This window comes from Taudactylus pleione, unplaced genomic scaffold (assembly GCF_031769625.1).
Source record: "Taudactylus pleione unplaced genomic scaffold, aTauple2 ptg000464l, whole genome shotgun sequence".
Lineage (NCBI taxonomy): Eukaryota > Metazoa > Chordata > Amphibia > Anura > Myobatrachidae > Taudactylus > Taudactylus pleione.
This window is the reverse complement of record NW_028284866.1, coordinates 336637-350907: the sequence shown is the minus strand read 5'-3', so window position 1 is coordinate 350907 and position 14271 is coordinate 336637. Positions and strand designations below refer to the sequence as shown.

General features: G+C 42.0%; 1 protein-coding gene across 3 annotated transcripts in view; it reads left to right on the top strand.

The window, feature by feature from the left end:
* The window catches only part of LZTS2 (leucine zipper tumor suppressor 2), a 178253-nt gene that overhangs the window by 117568 nt on the left and 46414 nt on the right, over window positions 1–14271 (top strand). The gene's annotated exons all lie outside the window — the stretch shown is intronic.

The window sequence follows — 14271 nt, the reverse complement described above, 5'->3', positions numbered from 1 at the left end:
TTATGTTGGAATCCTTCAGACTGACTGAGACTTTTACACAAACTTAACAGCTTTTAAGAAAAGTGTGATTCAAAGAAAGTCTCATTCAGACAGCTGGGTCTGGAAAATGTGAGCCGGGAACATATGTATTTGAAGATTACATATTAGAAAGTACTTTACTGTCTCAAGTTTCCAGGGCTCCACCGAGAGCACAGTACATATGGGATATTTCTCTATGTCCCTATCTCACCTAGATTTATTTAGCTAGTCATCTAATATAACTTTTATGGAATTGGTGAATATACTAGTTAAACCTCTATATCTGTGTCTGTTATTGTTTAGCAGTTTGTGAAATTCACTTGTTAGTAACCCATGAATTACACTGCAGCCACTTCCATTTAGTGTAGATTAGTCTGCAATCTCCTTTTGCAAGACGCAAGTTTCATAGTGACAGTAACCTGCGCAGTGTGATAGTAATCTATAGCAACCTGCGCAGTATGATAGTAATCTATAGCAACCTGCACAGTCTGCTGGTAATCTGTAGTAACCTGCGCAGTCTGCTGGTAATCTGTAGTAACCTGCGCAGTCTGATGGTAATCTATAGCAACCTGCGCAGCCTGATAGTAATCTATAGCAATCTGTGCAGTGTGATAGTAATCTACAGCAACCTGCGCAGCCTGCTGGTAATCTGTAGTAACCTGCGCAGTCTGATGGTAATCTATAGCAACCTGCACAGTGTGATAGTAATCTATAGCAACCTGCACAGTCTGATGGTAATCTATAGCAACCTGCGCAGTCTGATGGTAATCTATAGCAGCCTGCACAGCCTGATAGTAATCTATAGCAATCTGTGCAGTGTGATAGTAATCTACAGCAACCTGTGCAGCCTGATGGTAATCTGTAGTAACCTGCGCAATCTGATGGTAATCTGTAGTAACCTGCGCAGTCTGATGGTAATCTATAGCAACCTCGGCATCCTGATAGTAATCTATAGCAACCTGCGCATTCTGATGGTAATCTATAGCAACCTGCACAGTCTGATGGTAATCTATAGCAACCTGCGCAGTGTGATAGTAATCTATAGCAACCTGCGCAGTATGATAGTAATCTATAGCAACCTGCACAGTCTGCTGGTAATCTGTAGTAACCTGCGCAGTTTGATGGTAATCTATAGCAACCTGCGCAGTGTGATAGTAATCTATAGCAACCTGCACAGTCTGATGGTAATATATAGCAACCTGCGCAGTCTGATGGTAATCTATAGCAACCTGCGCAGCCTGATAGTAATCTATAGCAACCTGCGCAGTCTGATAGTAATCTATAGCAACCTGCACAGTCTGATGGTAATCTATAGCAACCTGCGCAGTGTGATAGTAATCTATAGCAACCTGCGCAGTATGATAGTAATCTATAGCAACCTGCACAGTCTGCTGGTAATCTGTAGTAACCTGCGCAGTCTGATGGTAATCTATAGCAACCTGCGCAGTGTGATAGTAATCTATAGCAACCTGCACAGTCTGATGGTAATATATAGCAACCTGCGCAGTCTGATGGTAATCTATAGCAACCTGCGCAGCCTGATAGTAATCTATAGCAACCTGCGCAGTCTGATAGTAATCTATAGCAACCTGCACAGTCTGATGGTAATCTATAGCAACCTGCACAGTGTGATAGTAATCTATAGCAACCTGCGCAGTATGATAGTAATCTATAGCAACCTGCACAGTCTGCTGGTAATCTGTAGTAACCTGCGCAGTCTGATGGTAATCTATAGCAACCTGCGCAGTGTGATAGTAATCTACAGCAACCTGCACAGCATGCTGGTAATTTATAGCTACCTGCGCAGTGTGATAGTAATCTATAGCAACCTGCGCAGTATGATAGTAATCTATAGCAACCTGCGCAGTATGATAGTAATCTATAGCAACCTGCGCAGTGTGATAGTAATCTACAGCAACCTGCACAGCATGCTGGTAATCTATAGCAACCTGCGCAGTGTGATAGTAATCTATAGCAACCTGCGCAGTATGATAGTAATCTATAGCAACCTGCACAGTCTGCTGGTAATCTGTGGTAACCTGCGCAGTCTGATGGTAATCTATAGCAACCTGCGCAGTGTGATAGTAATCTACAGCAACCTGCACAGCATGCTGGTAATTTATAGCTACCTGCGCAGTGTGATAGTAATCTATAGCAACCTGCGCAGTCTGATGGTAATCTATAGCAACCTGCGCAGCCTGATAGTCTATAGCAAACTGCACAGCCTGATGGTAATCTATAGTAACCTGCGCAGTCTGATAGTAATCTATAGCAACCTGCGCAGTCTGATAGTAATCTATAGCAACCGTGCAGTCTGATAGTAATCTATAGCGACCTGCACATCCTGATAGTAATCTATAGCAACCTGCTCAGTTTGATAGTAATCTATAGCAAACTGCGAAGCCTGATGGTAATCTATAGCATCCTGCTAAATCTGATAGTAATCTATAGCAACCTGTGCAGCCTGATGGTAATCTATAGCGACCTGTGCATCCTGATAGTAATCTATATCAACATGCGCAGTCTGATAGTAATCTATAGCAACCTGTGCAGCCTGATGGTAATCTGTAGCGACCTGCGCATCCTGATAGTAATCTATAGCAACATGCACAGTGTGATAGCAATCTATAGCAACTTGCGCAGTGTGATAGTAATCTATAGCAACCTGTGCAGTGTGATAGTAATCTATAGCAACCTTCACAGTTTGATAGTAATCTATAGCAACCTGCACAGTCTGATGATAATCTATAGCAACCTGCACAGTCTGATAATCTATAGCAACCTGGGCCGTTTGATAGTAATCTCTAGCAACCTGTGCAGCCTGATAATAATTGTTAGTAACCTGTGCAGTCTAATATTAATTTATAGCAACCTGGGCCGTCTGATAGTAATTTATAGCAACCTGCGCAGCCTGACAGTAATCTATAGCAACCTGCGCAGTCTGATAGTAATCTATAGCAGCCTGTGCAGCCTGATAGTTATCAGTAGTAACCCGTGCAGTCTGATAGTATCTATAGCAACCTGCACAGTCAGATAGTATCTATAGTAACATGCACAGTCTGATAGTAATTTATAGCAACCTGCGCAGTCTGATATTAATCAATAGCAACCTGCGCAGTCTAATAGTAATTTATAGCATCCTGGGCAGTCTTATCGGAAACTGCACATTGTGATAGTAATTTATAGGAATCTGCAGACTGATACTTGCACAGTCTGATGATAGATTACAGTTACCTGTGCAAGTCTAATAGTAATTGATAGAAATGTGCACAGTCTCACAGATTCGATTCCGAACTTTGAAATTCATATATCATAACTTGACTCCTGCAGGATAGATTGCAAGCTCCTTGGTAGAGTATGTGTCCTGCCTTAAACTTCCTGCTTTTAGTACTTATTTGACACTAGGGTGATGCTTGTCTTTCTGCCAATGTACAAAATGTTTAGCAATTCTAGTAACACTGAAAATGCACATAAGCAATAGACTCCGAGTAACACAGGATCAGATTGGAGTGGTGATTGTTCAAGGACGGTATTTTATGTCAAATGGAATCAGTAATTCCTGGCCCGTTTTACAATCGTGTTTTTGATGGCATTCAAACGAAACAGGCAGCAGCCAATGGTGGGTTAGTTCAAAGCACATACTTGTACTCTTGTGGTGAAGGATGGAGCAGTAGATCAGGTTTATAGGTTACATAGGCTCTTTCAGTGCTGACCCAATGGCCAGATTTGTGGGAACACTATTTCCTGCCTTTCTTTCCACTCTCTCACGTCTACGCCATCTGCCCTTTAGCAAAAATCCCATATTTCAGTGTATGCTTCTAATTAGGCTACTGTAGTATGAGCTTGCCACAGGGAATAAAACATTCACAGCGTTCATTATTTTTCTGTATTGAGGTCACTGATGAATGGGAATGAAAGTCAGACAAGAATAAGAACCACTTTTCATGGTTATTATTGATGCTAAAGAATAGTGGCACGTTGCAAGGGACTGGAGCTGCAACATTTTACATGTACAATAAAAACTGGGGTGAGGCCTTAGTCTAGGGTCATTCCTATGGTCTTACAAATGGCTGCGAAACATGTTTTACATTTTTAAACCACTTCGGTTGAAGTTCCCCGGCCCTGTCTTGAGGAACATTTCCTGTTATGTGGTAGATTTTCTGCTCCCATCCCGCCAATATTTGCCTTTAAATGCTATTTGTGCAGATCTGTTTTGCAGCTGCTGCTCAGGGAATGCAGGATTTCCCATTGTACAGAGCAGTTCCTGCAATCACTCCTCAGATAACGCTCACTTGTTTGTCCATGCTATTTATTGTTTTTTAATAAACAATAACTTTTAAAACCTTATTTGACTTATTTCCAGTAGCATTTTATGGTTGTGTTATATGAGGCTATGGTCTGCATACAGTGTGCCGAGGAGCTGCGTGACATGATTGCAGTCATCCACAGTACTTTCTTCCATCCCAGACCCAACATGAGGGTGCTTCAATAACATATTCCCACACGTGAATAATGGATGAAAGGATGGGAGGCAGAGGTTAGGATGACTCACTGCAGGCTCTGCTGGAAAGAAAACATCAGCCATTTTGTCATTTGTATATATGAACATCTATGTGGCTGTCATAGAGAAAGTATAAAAAAATATTTTGTGTTTTGTTCCCAAATTTCAGCTTTATCATTGGTGTTTACTCATCAGTTACTGTGGTGTTTCTCCTCTCCAAGCTGAAAGTATGAGTCACATGATCTCAGCTCCATTTTTTTTTTCCAACCGTGTCGCCTGTGTTGGAATATGTGTGTCATCATCCGATGGGAAAATCCCATTAAATTATAGGCCCGTGCGGCTGGCATTATTTTACTGCACATATAGTGGTAGCTCTGGTGTGAAACTGGCCGTATGCATTTGTATTCAATACATGACTTGCAGTTCGGTGTGACATTACTTAGTGATATAGGCATATCAATGTCATTAGACTTTCTCGGAAAGGTCAACTTGTGAGCACAACAATATAAGAAGCGAAAGCTGGTACTATTGTCATCAGATGAATAAGGAGAAAATAGATATCATGAATGTGATACCATTTAATGGAGAAATAGGCTTACAAACATATATGCACACGTATGCACGCACACATGTTCAGACATACAGTTCTTTTTTTAAATAGGGTTAAAAAAACAAACATGTGGTGTTATGAGTTTTAAACCAGTGTATATAAACCAGCGATGTTCAGGATTGTGTCTCAGATAAGCAATGTGAAAGCCTGGGGGAAATTTACTAAGATATGAGTTCTATTAAGAAGTGATGTTGCCCATAGCAACCAATCAGATTCTACTTCTCATTTATCTAGCACCTTCTAGAAGATAATACCTGGAATCTGATTGGTTGCTATGGGCAACATCACTTCTTAATAGAACTCCCATCTTAGTAAATTTACCCCCTATAGTCTTTTAAATGGGATTTGGATCACCGAGGCGACAATCACACACAATTACATAAATACAGAGGCTAAACTGAGGCCTGTTATAATTATAAGTGTATCAAATATCATCAGAAATGTATATCCACGGGTCTTTCTCTCACTGCGAGATTGGTAGGTTCCTTTTGGCACCAGAACTTTCATGTCCGTTAGGCCGTGGTCACCGCCTGGGCCGCAAAATTGGTTTTCAAGAGGTGTCTCCAATGATCTATTTCTCATTGTGTGGCGAGGATTCATCCTTATTGTACATTTCTGCCACGTACACCTGCCAGTAGGGCATCTTTAGTGCACAATTTTAGGGACACCCTACTTGATGTGGCACACGCAAAGATACCCAGAAAGTATTGCTTTGCATTAAACACATAATAGAATTGCATAGTACATGAGTTAGCATGACATCCTCATACTGTGACCGTGGAGTTTGTATGTTCTTCATGTGGTAGGTAATATAGATTGTACGTTTCACTGGGGCAGGGACTGATGTGAATGGCCAACTATTCTCTGTATAGTGCTGTGTAATATGTGTGCGCTATATAAAGAACTGTATTTTAAATAAGGAATATATTCAGGGTTAGCGGTTTAGTACAATGTTAGTGAGTGAGCACTATATCACTATATAGGTTTATATCAGCCCAGAAGTTGTACGCTATTCACACAGCAGCTGCGCCTTTTGGATGCATGCACAGATTGCCAACCATCAGAGTTGTATGTAAACATCGGTTTTGAGTGCAACTCTGAATCAGGCCCTATATGGTAATTCTCAAAGTAGAGTTTATTGTCCGGAGTAACCAATCAGAATGTACCTGTCTCTTTTTTTTCTGTCATAGTTTACACAATGAGAGCATGATCCTGATTGGTTGCTAGACCCTTCAACATGACCCCTTCCAGCAGGTACTAAATGCTCTGCTCCTGGACATTATGGCCCTCATTCAGAGCCGTACGCTCTGAGCAGAGCGCACGCTCTGAATGAGGGCCGTCCTCCATAACTATGGAGCGTCCTCCCGGACGCTCGTATAGCTGTGGGTCACCACCCACAGCCTATACGAGCGAGCAGTTTGATGGCCGCCATGGTCTTGACCATGGCGACCATCGAAACTGCGAGCCGGAGCCTGCGGTTGAGGTTTTCAACCGCAAGGCCCGGAGTGATTTTGGCTCTATCAGAGCCAAAATCACTCCCACTGACATCACTAGTGATGTCAGTGGGCCGGCTTCTGACGGTAGGCGTTCCCTTAGGAACGCCCCCGTCAGGGAGGCACGCCCCCGGCACGCCCACCAAAGGGGGCGTGCTGTCAATCAACATCGACAGCACGCCCCCTTTGATCAGACACAACGAGCGAAGGAAAGTCCTTCGCTCGTCGCGTCTGGCCCATGCGCACGACGGAGCTCCCTCCGTCGTGCGCATGCTCAGTGCAGAACATCGACCCACTTGCGAGCGGACAGCCGCTCGCGAGTGGGTCTGAATCAGGCCCTATATACCTTATCTATGATTGCAGTCACCTGTGTTAGACACAAATAATAAATAATAAAAAAAAATAGACTGGTCAGGGTAGTTGGTTTATAAAACAGGGATTTATGACCACTGGGGGGAACATTGTCAATGGAGGTTGGAAAGTTATTTTATAATGGGGTCCTGTGTTTCAATCCCAGTGCTTTCATATGACCTGTGCAGGTCTCAATGCTGTTTTAAAAAGCACTAGATATAAATATGAGGAGTCAGTTTAATTAGGGAAGCAGCATTTTTCATTTTTTCATATATATATTTGCTGAAATAAACTGGTATTGAAAAACAGTTTCAGTGTCAACATTTGAGTTTTCATTAAAAATGTTAACTGGACTAAATGTGTGATATAATTATTTCTTCAGAAACAAATGACCACTATATAAGGGTCTGAACACTGCAGGTCAGGGCACTGTATATGCAAGAGACGCCTAACACTGTATAAACAGTGTGTTTCCCAGGTGATTAATGGTCTGCTTGGTATGTAATTATATTGGGAAGTAAGTGCAGGAGATTTAGAGAGTAATTAGAGAGAGAGGATGTTCCAGTTGGTCACTTTCTCTCACTGTGGTGTTTCTGACGTGCTGCATTTTATTGTCCCAGTGAAATAGGAGCTATGGCCACTGATGTGTTATGTGTAACACAATCCTCTGCTGTAGTCATATGGATACCGTCTGCTATGTTTATATATATGTTTATTTAACGTCAATTTTTGGTTTGCTACTTCTCCATTTGTGTGTATCTTTTAAGATATGTTTTACTAGAGTCTGACCACTGATTTCTATGCAGTTAATATCTTCTGCTCATTTTGTACATGATTCAGTCACACCTGCTGTAGTGCACAAAAGGAGGAAAACACAAACAAATGCATGATGGGAAAGTGATCTTTCCTGCCCATCTTACAAAAAAGTAAGTGCTCATCTCACATGGCCAAGTACCACCTCTGCTACAATGGTAGGGATGGATCCTCTCACCCTTGAATCCACGGAAGCCTCGTTTATGGATTCAAGACCTCCCAGATTCCCCTAAGAAAGAGCCTCCAGAAGTGCATGGAATATTTTTTTTTATTTTTAATAGTATGTTTAATATTAGTGGTTACCACAGTACACGGCATCTGGAAGAAAATACCCAACCATAGGTCACTAATACTAAAATAAACAGTTGAGCGAGGTTGAGTGGACGATAACATAATTAATGCTGTGAGACCCATTTTGGGAATATGTGGAGAGAAAATAGAACTGGGCGGAAAAAGGAAGGGAGGGAAGGAGGTGTGGCTAGAACCGTAAGATGAAGAGGAGAAAGAACAGTAGGAAGAGAGAATTAAGTGATGAGGGATTGACGCAAACACAACAGTTCAACAGAAGTCAGGGGCGGTGCTTAACTTTGCTGTGACATTTTTGCAGTTGTTGGCATTGATAAAAGTTTTTTAGAGGGAATGTGAAACGTAGACTGGATGTCAGAGAATAGGGGAAAGGAGGTTTTGCAAATAAAATCATTTAGGTCTCTCTTACCATCTTTTGTCCAAAGAGAGAATGCTGATCGGACCAGGCCAGGAGGGAAATCCGGAGAGTTGAATAGCAGAATGATTGGGGTGGGAGGATGAGAAAGGCCAAATGTTCATATCAACAGGGAATGGGAGACTAAGGGCCATATACAATTGCCGGTGAAAAGCCATTATCGGCAATACTTTTTCGCCGATGACGTCATTTTTGCCGCTTTTCAATTATCCCCATATTAAATTTTTCTGACTTTTCGCCGGTGCGAAAAGTCACTGCATCAGGACCTGCGAAAATGTTTCACCTATGAATAGGCGAGAAAAAGTGCAGATTTGGGGTTTTGGGGTGCAAACTTCCAAAAACCACCCTGCACCCATTGGACAGTCCCCCAAAGGTATTCTGTGTCAAATTATTTTGTTAAAGTACCACAGGATACCCCAAAAACTGCTTCCGTTTTGGGGGTGAAAAAAAAAAGTTGGGGGACATACTTTAAAACTAGCGAAATAGACTCGGGGGGGGGGGATTTTTCACTTTTTTTAAGACATCACATCAGCAAGTTTAAAATATGCTAGTACCCATTTTCATGTACCCCAAATTTGATGGCACTACTTATTTTTCCCCAAAAAAGTGGATAAATGCTATTCTTCACCACTTTCCCAAAGAAGCTAAATAGCACCTATTGAGACCATTTAAAGACTCCAAATACCTTTAGCAGGGCTATTCGGGGGTACCCATAGTGATCCCCCATGTCAGAGCATCTTTGAGGGGGTGTCAGGCTGATTTCCCCAAAAATGACAGGACTTTTCGCTTATTTCGTTTTCGCCGGGTCCCGTTTTTGCCAATTTGGAATTGAATACGGGGATATGCGGGGACTAGCACGATACTATTTCGCATCTGAAACCAGCGATGACGGCGAAAAGTCTGGCAATGGACTTTTCGCTTCTAATTGAATATGCCCCTAAGGGGTGATCACAAGCCTTTTTCGGGTGTCAAGCCGTAGGAGCCAGAGGAGGGAAGCAGGGGAAAGCAGCCCAAGAGCTTCTGCCTCTAGATGAACCCATACTCTAGAGCAGTGTTGGCTAACCTTGACACTCCAGCTGTTGTGGAACTATATATCCCAGCATGCCCTGTCACAGTTTTAGCATGCCCTAATAGCAAAACTGTAGCAGTGCATGCTGGGTTATGTAGTTCCATAACAGCTGGAGTGTCAAGGTTAGCCAACACTGCTCTAGAGGAACCCATGTTATTCCATAAGATGCATTGAGCAAGCTGCGCAGAGAGGTAATAGTGTTTAAAATTAGGGATACCCAGTGTACCACCCTAGCGGATCTCTGGAGAACTCAGAGGTGTGCACAAGGATGATTTCCTGCCCAAATCGTGGTGTTTGAGGAATTTGAAGACTTAGGGGGCGCTTGGGAAGTTATCCTGAAAGAGCTGATGGTAACGTATATAGGGGTTTATTTACTAAGCTGTGTTAGGGGATAAAGTGAATGGTGATAAGGTACCAGCCAATCAGCTCGTAACTGCCATGTCGCAGGCTGTGTTTGAAAAATGGCAGTTAGGAGCTGATTGGCTGGTACCCTATCACCGTTCACTTTATCTCCTAACACAGCTTAGTAAATAGACCCCTTAATCTTCTGAAGTCGCCAATTGAATGGGAAGGCCTTGCCTACTTGTGAAATGTAAAAGTCAAGGACTTCTGTTGTATGAAGGTTGAGTTTAAATCCTGAGGTGTAGTAATATAGTTCAGGTTCAGTCAGGGTGGGTGGAAGTGAGCTGAGTGGATTTGTGATGGTTAATAATATGACTATCCCATATAAGGCCAGTTTATGCTCTGTGGTCCCCACACAAACCCCGGATATCCCTGAATTTACATGAATTGTAGCTGCCATTAGTTCTGTAATGAGGTCAAAAATAGGTGGCAAGAGGGGACATGCTTGATCGCCATTGGGGATCCCAAACATGGCCGAAGTCAGAGTATTAGCAGAGATGGTGGCAGAGGGGAGAAGTGCATGGAATCCTATAACACCAACTTCTTTAGTCCAGGTGACTGAGCACGTAATAGTCATCTGTATCCTATAATCTGCGAGAGAAAAAGACATGGTGTAAGTAAGCAAAAAAGTTGCCAAAATAAATAGTGCTCTAATTTATGACCCCAGCTTTATACTGGAAAGAAAGTGAGGTACCTGGGAAAAAAAGTTGGCCAGGGCAAGTAAAGGGATGTACAGCAATAAAGCTGTGGTATAGTGTCTGTTACCCTACTAAAAAGTTTACATTCTCCATTGCCCATATGAGTTTCATACATTTCCAAATCGGTACTCTGGGGGCACAAACGGGGCTTCCCCCACAGCCCGCCTCCTGGCCAAGGGTACAAGCATCAGGACTTTCCAATTTAGTCACTCATGCAATTAGGAGACACCTTATATTGATCCTAGAACTTTTGACATGGAAAATAAACATACTTTATACTGGAATTCCCAATATTAATGGCAGATAAGGACCAACTAAATCATTGAGTCTTTTCTGAGAATAAACCATTAATAAGTAAAATGAACAGACCAGTAAATGTTTACGTTCCTTGCTTCCTGAGCGTTGTCTCATGCCATAGTATTTAGGATCAATTTGTACTATTAATTTCAACTTGCCATCATGTTTTACTTCAGCATCCAAACGAATTGTGTTTCCTGACAACTTCCGTCTGTCTGGCTGTTTCAGAGATTTGTAACTAACCGTTCTAAACACAAAAGTTGAAAATAGGAGATTGGGTTGAAAAATAAATTGGCCTTGAAGACTAGCAGAGACACTGGAATGGCCAGAGGAATAAATACTGCATAAATATTGTTTATGACCAAGATAAAAGCCTGGAGCTTTTCATTTGCTAAAATCAAGCAGCAGCATTTCATCCCTGACATTTGTCATTGTTAGGCTGGTCGGGGGAGGGCGGAGGAATTCATCTTGTTAATGAAGGGCAGAATATTGCTTCAAATACATTTGCAAAATGCTGTCATTTCACCAATCTCTTTTTTTTTTACTGAATGGCGAAAATGTGATATGTCTACAATGAGGGTCATATTGGTGCCAAGGGTTCAGTATATTTGTTAGCCATTCACAATGTCAATATCAGAATGTCTACATGGTCGTAATATCAACGTGTTCATAATTTCGATATTCAGCATGTTAGCCCTGATGTTATGACGACATAGGGTTAGGAAGAGAATGACAGGAACAACACTAACAGTAACCTTATACTAAACCTAATGGCAGCCCTAACGTTAACTCTAATGACAACCCTACGCTAACCTCAAGCCTAATGACTACCCTAAGCCTAATGGTAATGCATACGCTAACCTCAAGCCTAATGACAACTCTAAACCTAATGGTAATCCTACGCTAACCTCACGTCTAATGACAACCCTAAACCTAATGGTAATCCTACGCTAACCTCAAGTCTAATGGCAACCCTAAGCCTAATGGTAATACTACGCAAACCTCACGTCTAATGACAACCCTAGGCCTAATGGTAATCCTACGCTAACCTCAAGCCTAATGACAACCCTAAACCTAATGGTAATCCTACGCTAACCTCAAGCCTAATGACAACCCTAAGCCTAATGGTAATACTACGCAAACCTCACGTCTAATGACAACCCTAGGCCTAATGGTAATACTACGATAACCTCACGTCTAATGACAACCCTAGGCCTAATGGTAATCCTACGCTAACCTCAAGCCTAATGGCAACCCTAAGCCTAATGGTAATACTACGCAAACCTCACGTCTAATGACAACCCTAAGCCTAATGGTAATCCTATGCTAACTTCAAGCCTAATGGTAATTCATACGCTAACCTCAAGCCTAATGACAACCCTAGGCCTAATGGTAATACTACGATAACCTCACGCCTAATGACAACCCTAAACCTAATGGTAATCCTACGCTAACCTCAAGCCTAATGACAACCCTAAGCCTAATGGTAATACTACGCAAACCTCACGTCTAATGACAACCCTAGGCCTAATGGTAATCCTACGCTAACCTCAAGCCTAATGACAACCCTAAACCTAATGGTAATCCTACGCTAACCTCAAGCCTAATGACAACCCTAAGCCTAATGGTAATACTACGCAAACCTCACGTCTAATGACAACCCTAGGCCTAATGGTAATACTACGATAACCTCACGTCTAATGACAACCCTAGGCCTAATGGTAATCCTACGCTAACCTCAAGCCTAATGGCAACCCTAAGCCTAATGGTAATACTACGCAAACCTCACGTCTAATGACAACCCTAAGCCTAATGGTAATCCTATGCTAACTTCAAGCCTAATGGTAATTCATACGCTAACCTCAAGCCTAATGACAACCCTAGGCCTAATGGTAATACTACGATAACCTCACGCCTAATGACAACCCTAAACCTAATGGTAATCCTACGCTAACCTCAAGCCTAATGACAACCCTAAGCCTAATGGTAATACTACGCAAACCTCACGTCTAATGACAACCCTAGGCCTAATGGTAATCCTACGCTAACCTCAAGCCTAATGACAACCCTAAACCTAATGGTAATACTACGCAAACCTCACGTCTAATGACAACCCTAAGCCTAATGGTAATCCTACGCTAACCTCAAGCCTAATGACAACCCTAAACCTAATGGTAATACTACGCAAACCTCACGTCTAATGACAACCCTAGGCCTAATGGTAATACTACGATAACCTCACGTCTAATGACAACCCTAGGCCTAATGGTAATCCTACGCTAACCTCAAGCCTAATGGCAACCCTAAGCCTAATGGTAATACTACGCAAACCTCACGTCTAATGACAACCCTAGGCCTAATGGTAATACTACGATAACCTCACGTCTAATGACAACCCTAGGCCTAATGGTAATCCTACGCTAACCTCAAGCCTAATGACAACCCTAAACCTAATGGTAATACTACGCAAACCTCACGTCTAATGACAACCCTAAGCCTAATGGTAATCCTACGCTAACCTCAAGCCTAATGACAACCCTAAACCTAATGGTAATACTACGCAAACCTCACGTCTAATGACAACCCTAGGCCTAATGGTAATACTACGATAACCTCACGTCTAATGACAACCCTAGGCCTAATGGTAATCCTACGCTAACCTCAAGCCTAATGGCAACCCTAAGCCTAATGGTAATACTACGCAAACCTCACGTCTAATGACAACCCTAAGCCTAATGGTAATCCTATGCTAACTTCAAGCCTAATGGTAATTCATACGCTAACCTCAAGCCTAATGACAACCCTAGGCCTAATGGTAATACTACGATAACCTCAAGCCTAATGACAACCCTAAGCCTAATGGTAATCCTATTCTAACTTTAATGCTAGCCGTAAGCCTCATGGAAATGTCTGTATTATGACAATGCTGCCAATTTTCAGGTGTCGACATTAATTATGTTGACATTTTAACCATGACGACATAATCAATGTCATGATCTGCTTTCATCATTGTGAATGTCGAGATACTGAACAGAGACATGATGACAGTGCTAAAGATCATGTTAATATTATCTGAATTGATATAATATCTCTGGATTTTCTACCCAAATATCCTTAACAAAAGGATGCCTGAACCCTAATTAAAGGAGTACTATAAAATTTGTTTTCATGTCACTTATGCTTCACTTTTACTTTTACACTTTTTTATTGTCAATTTAATATTTGAGTTGTCATTGTTGAGGTATGGATACATCCTATTGGTTGTGAAACCTGCTGTGACGACAGACCTTGGCCAATA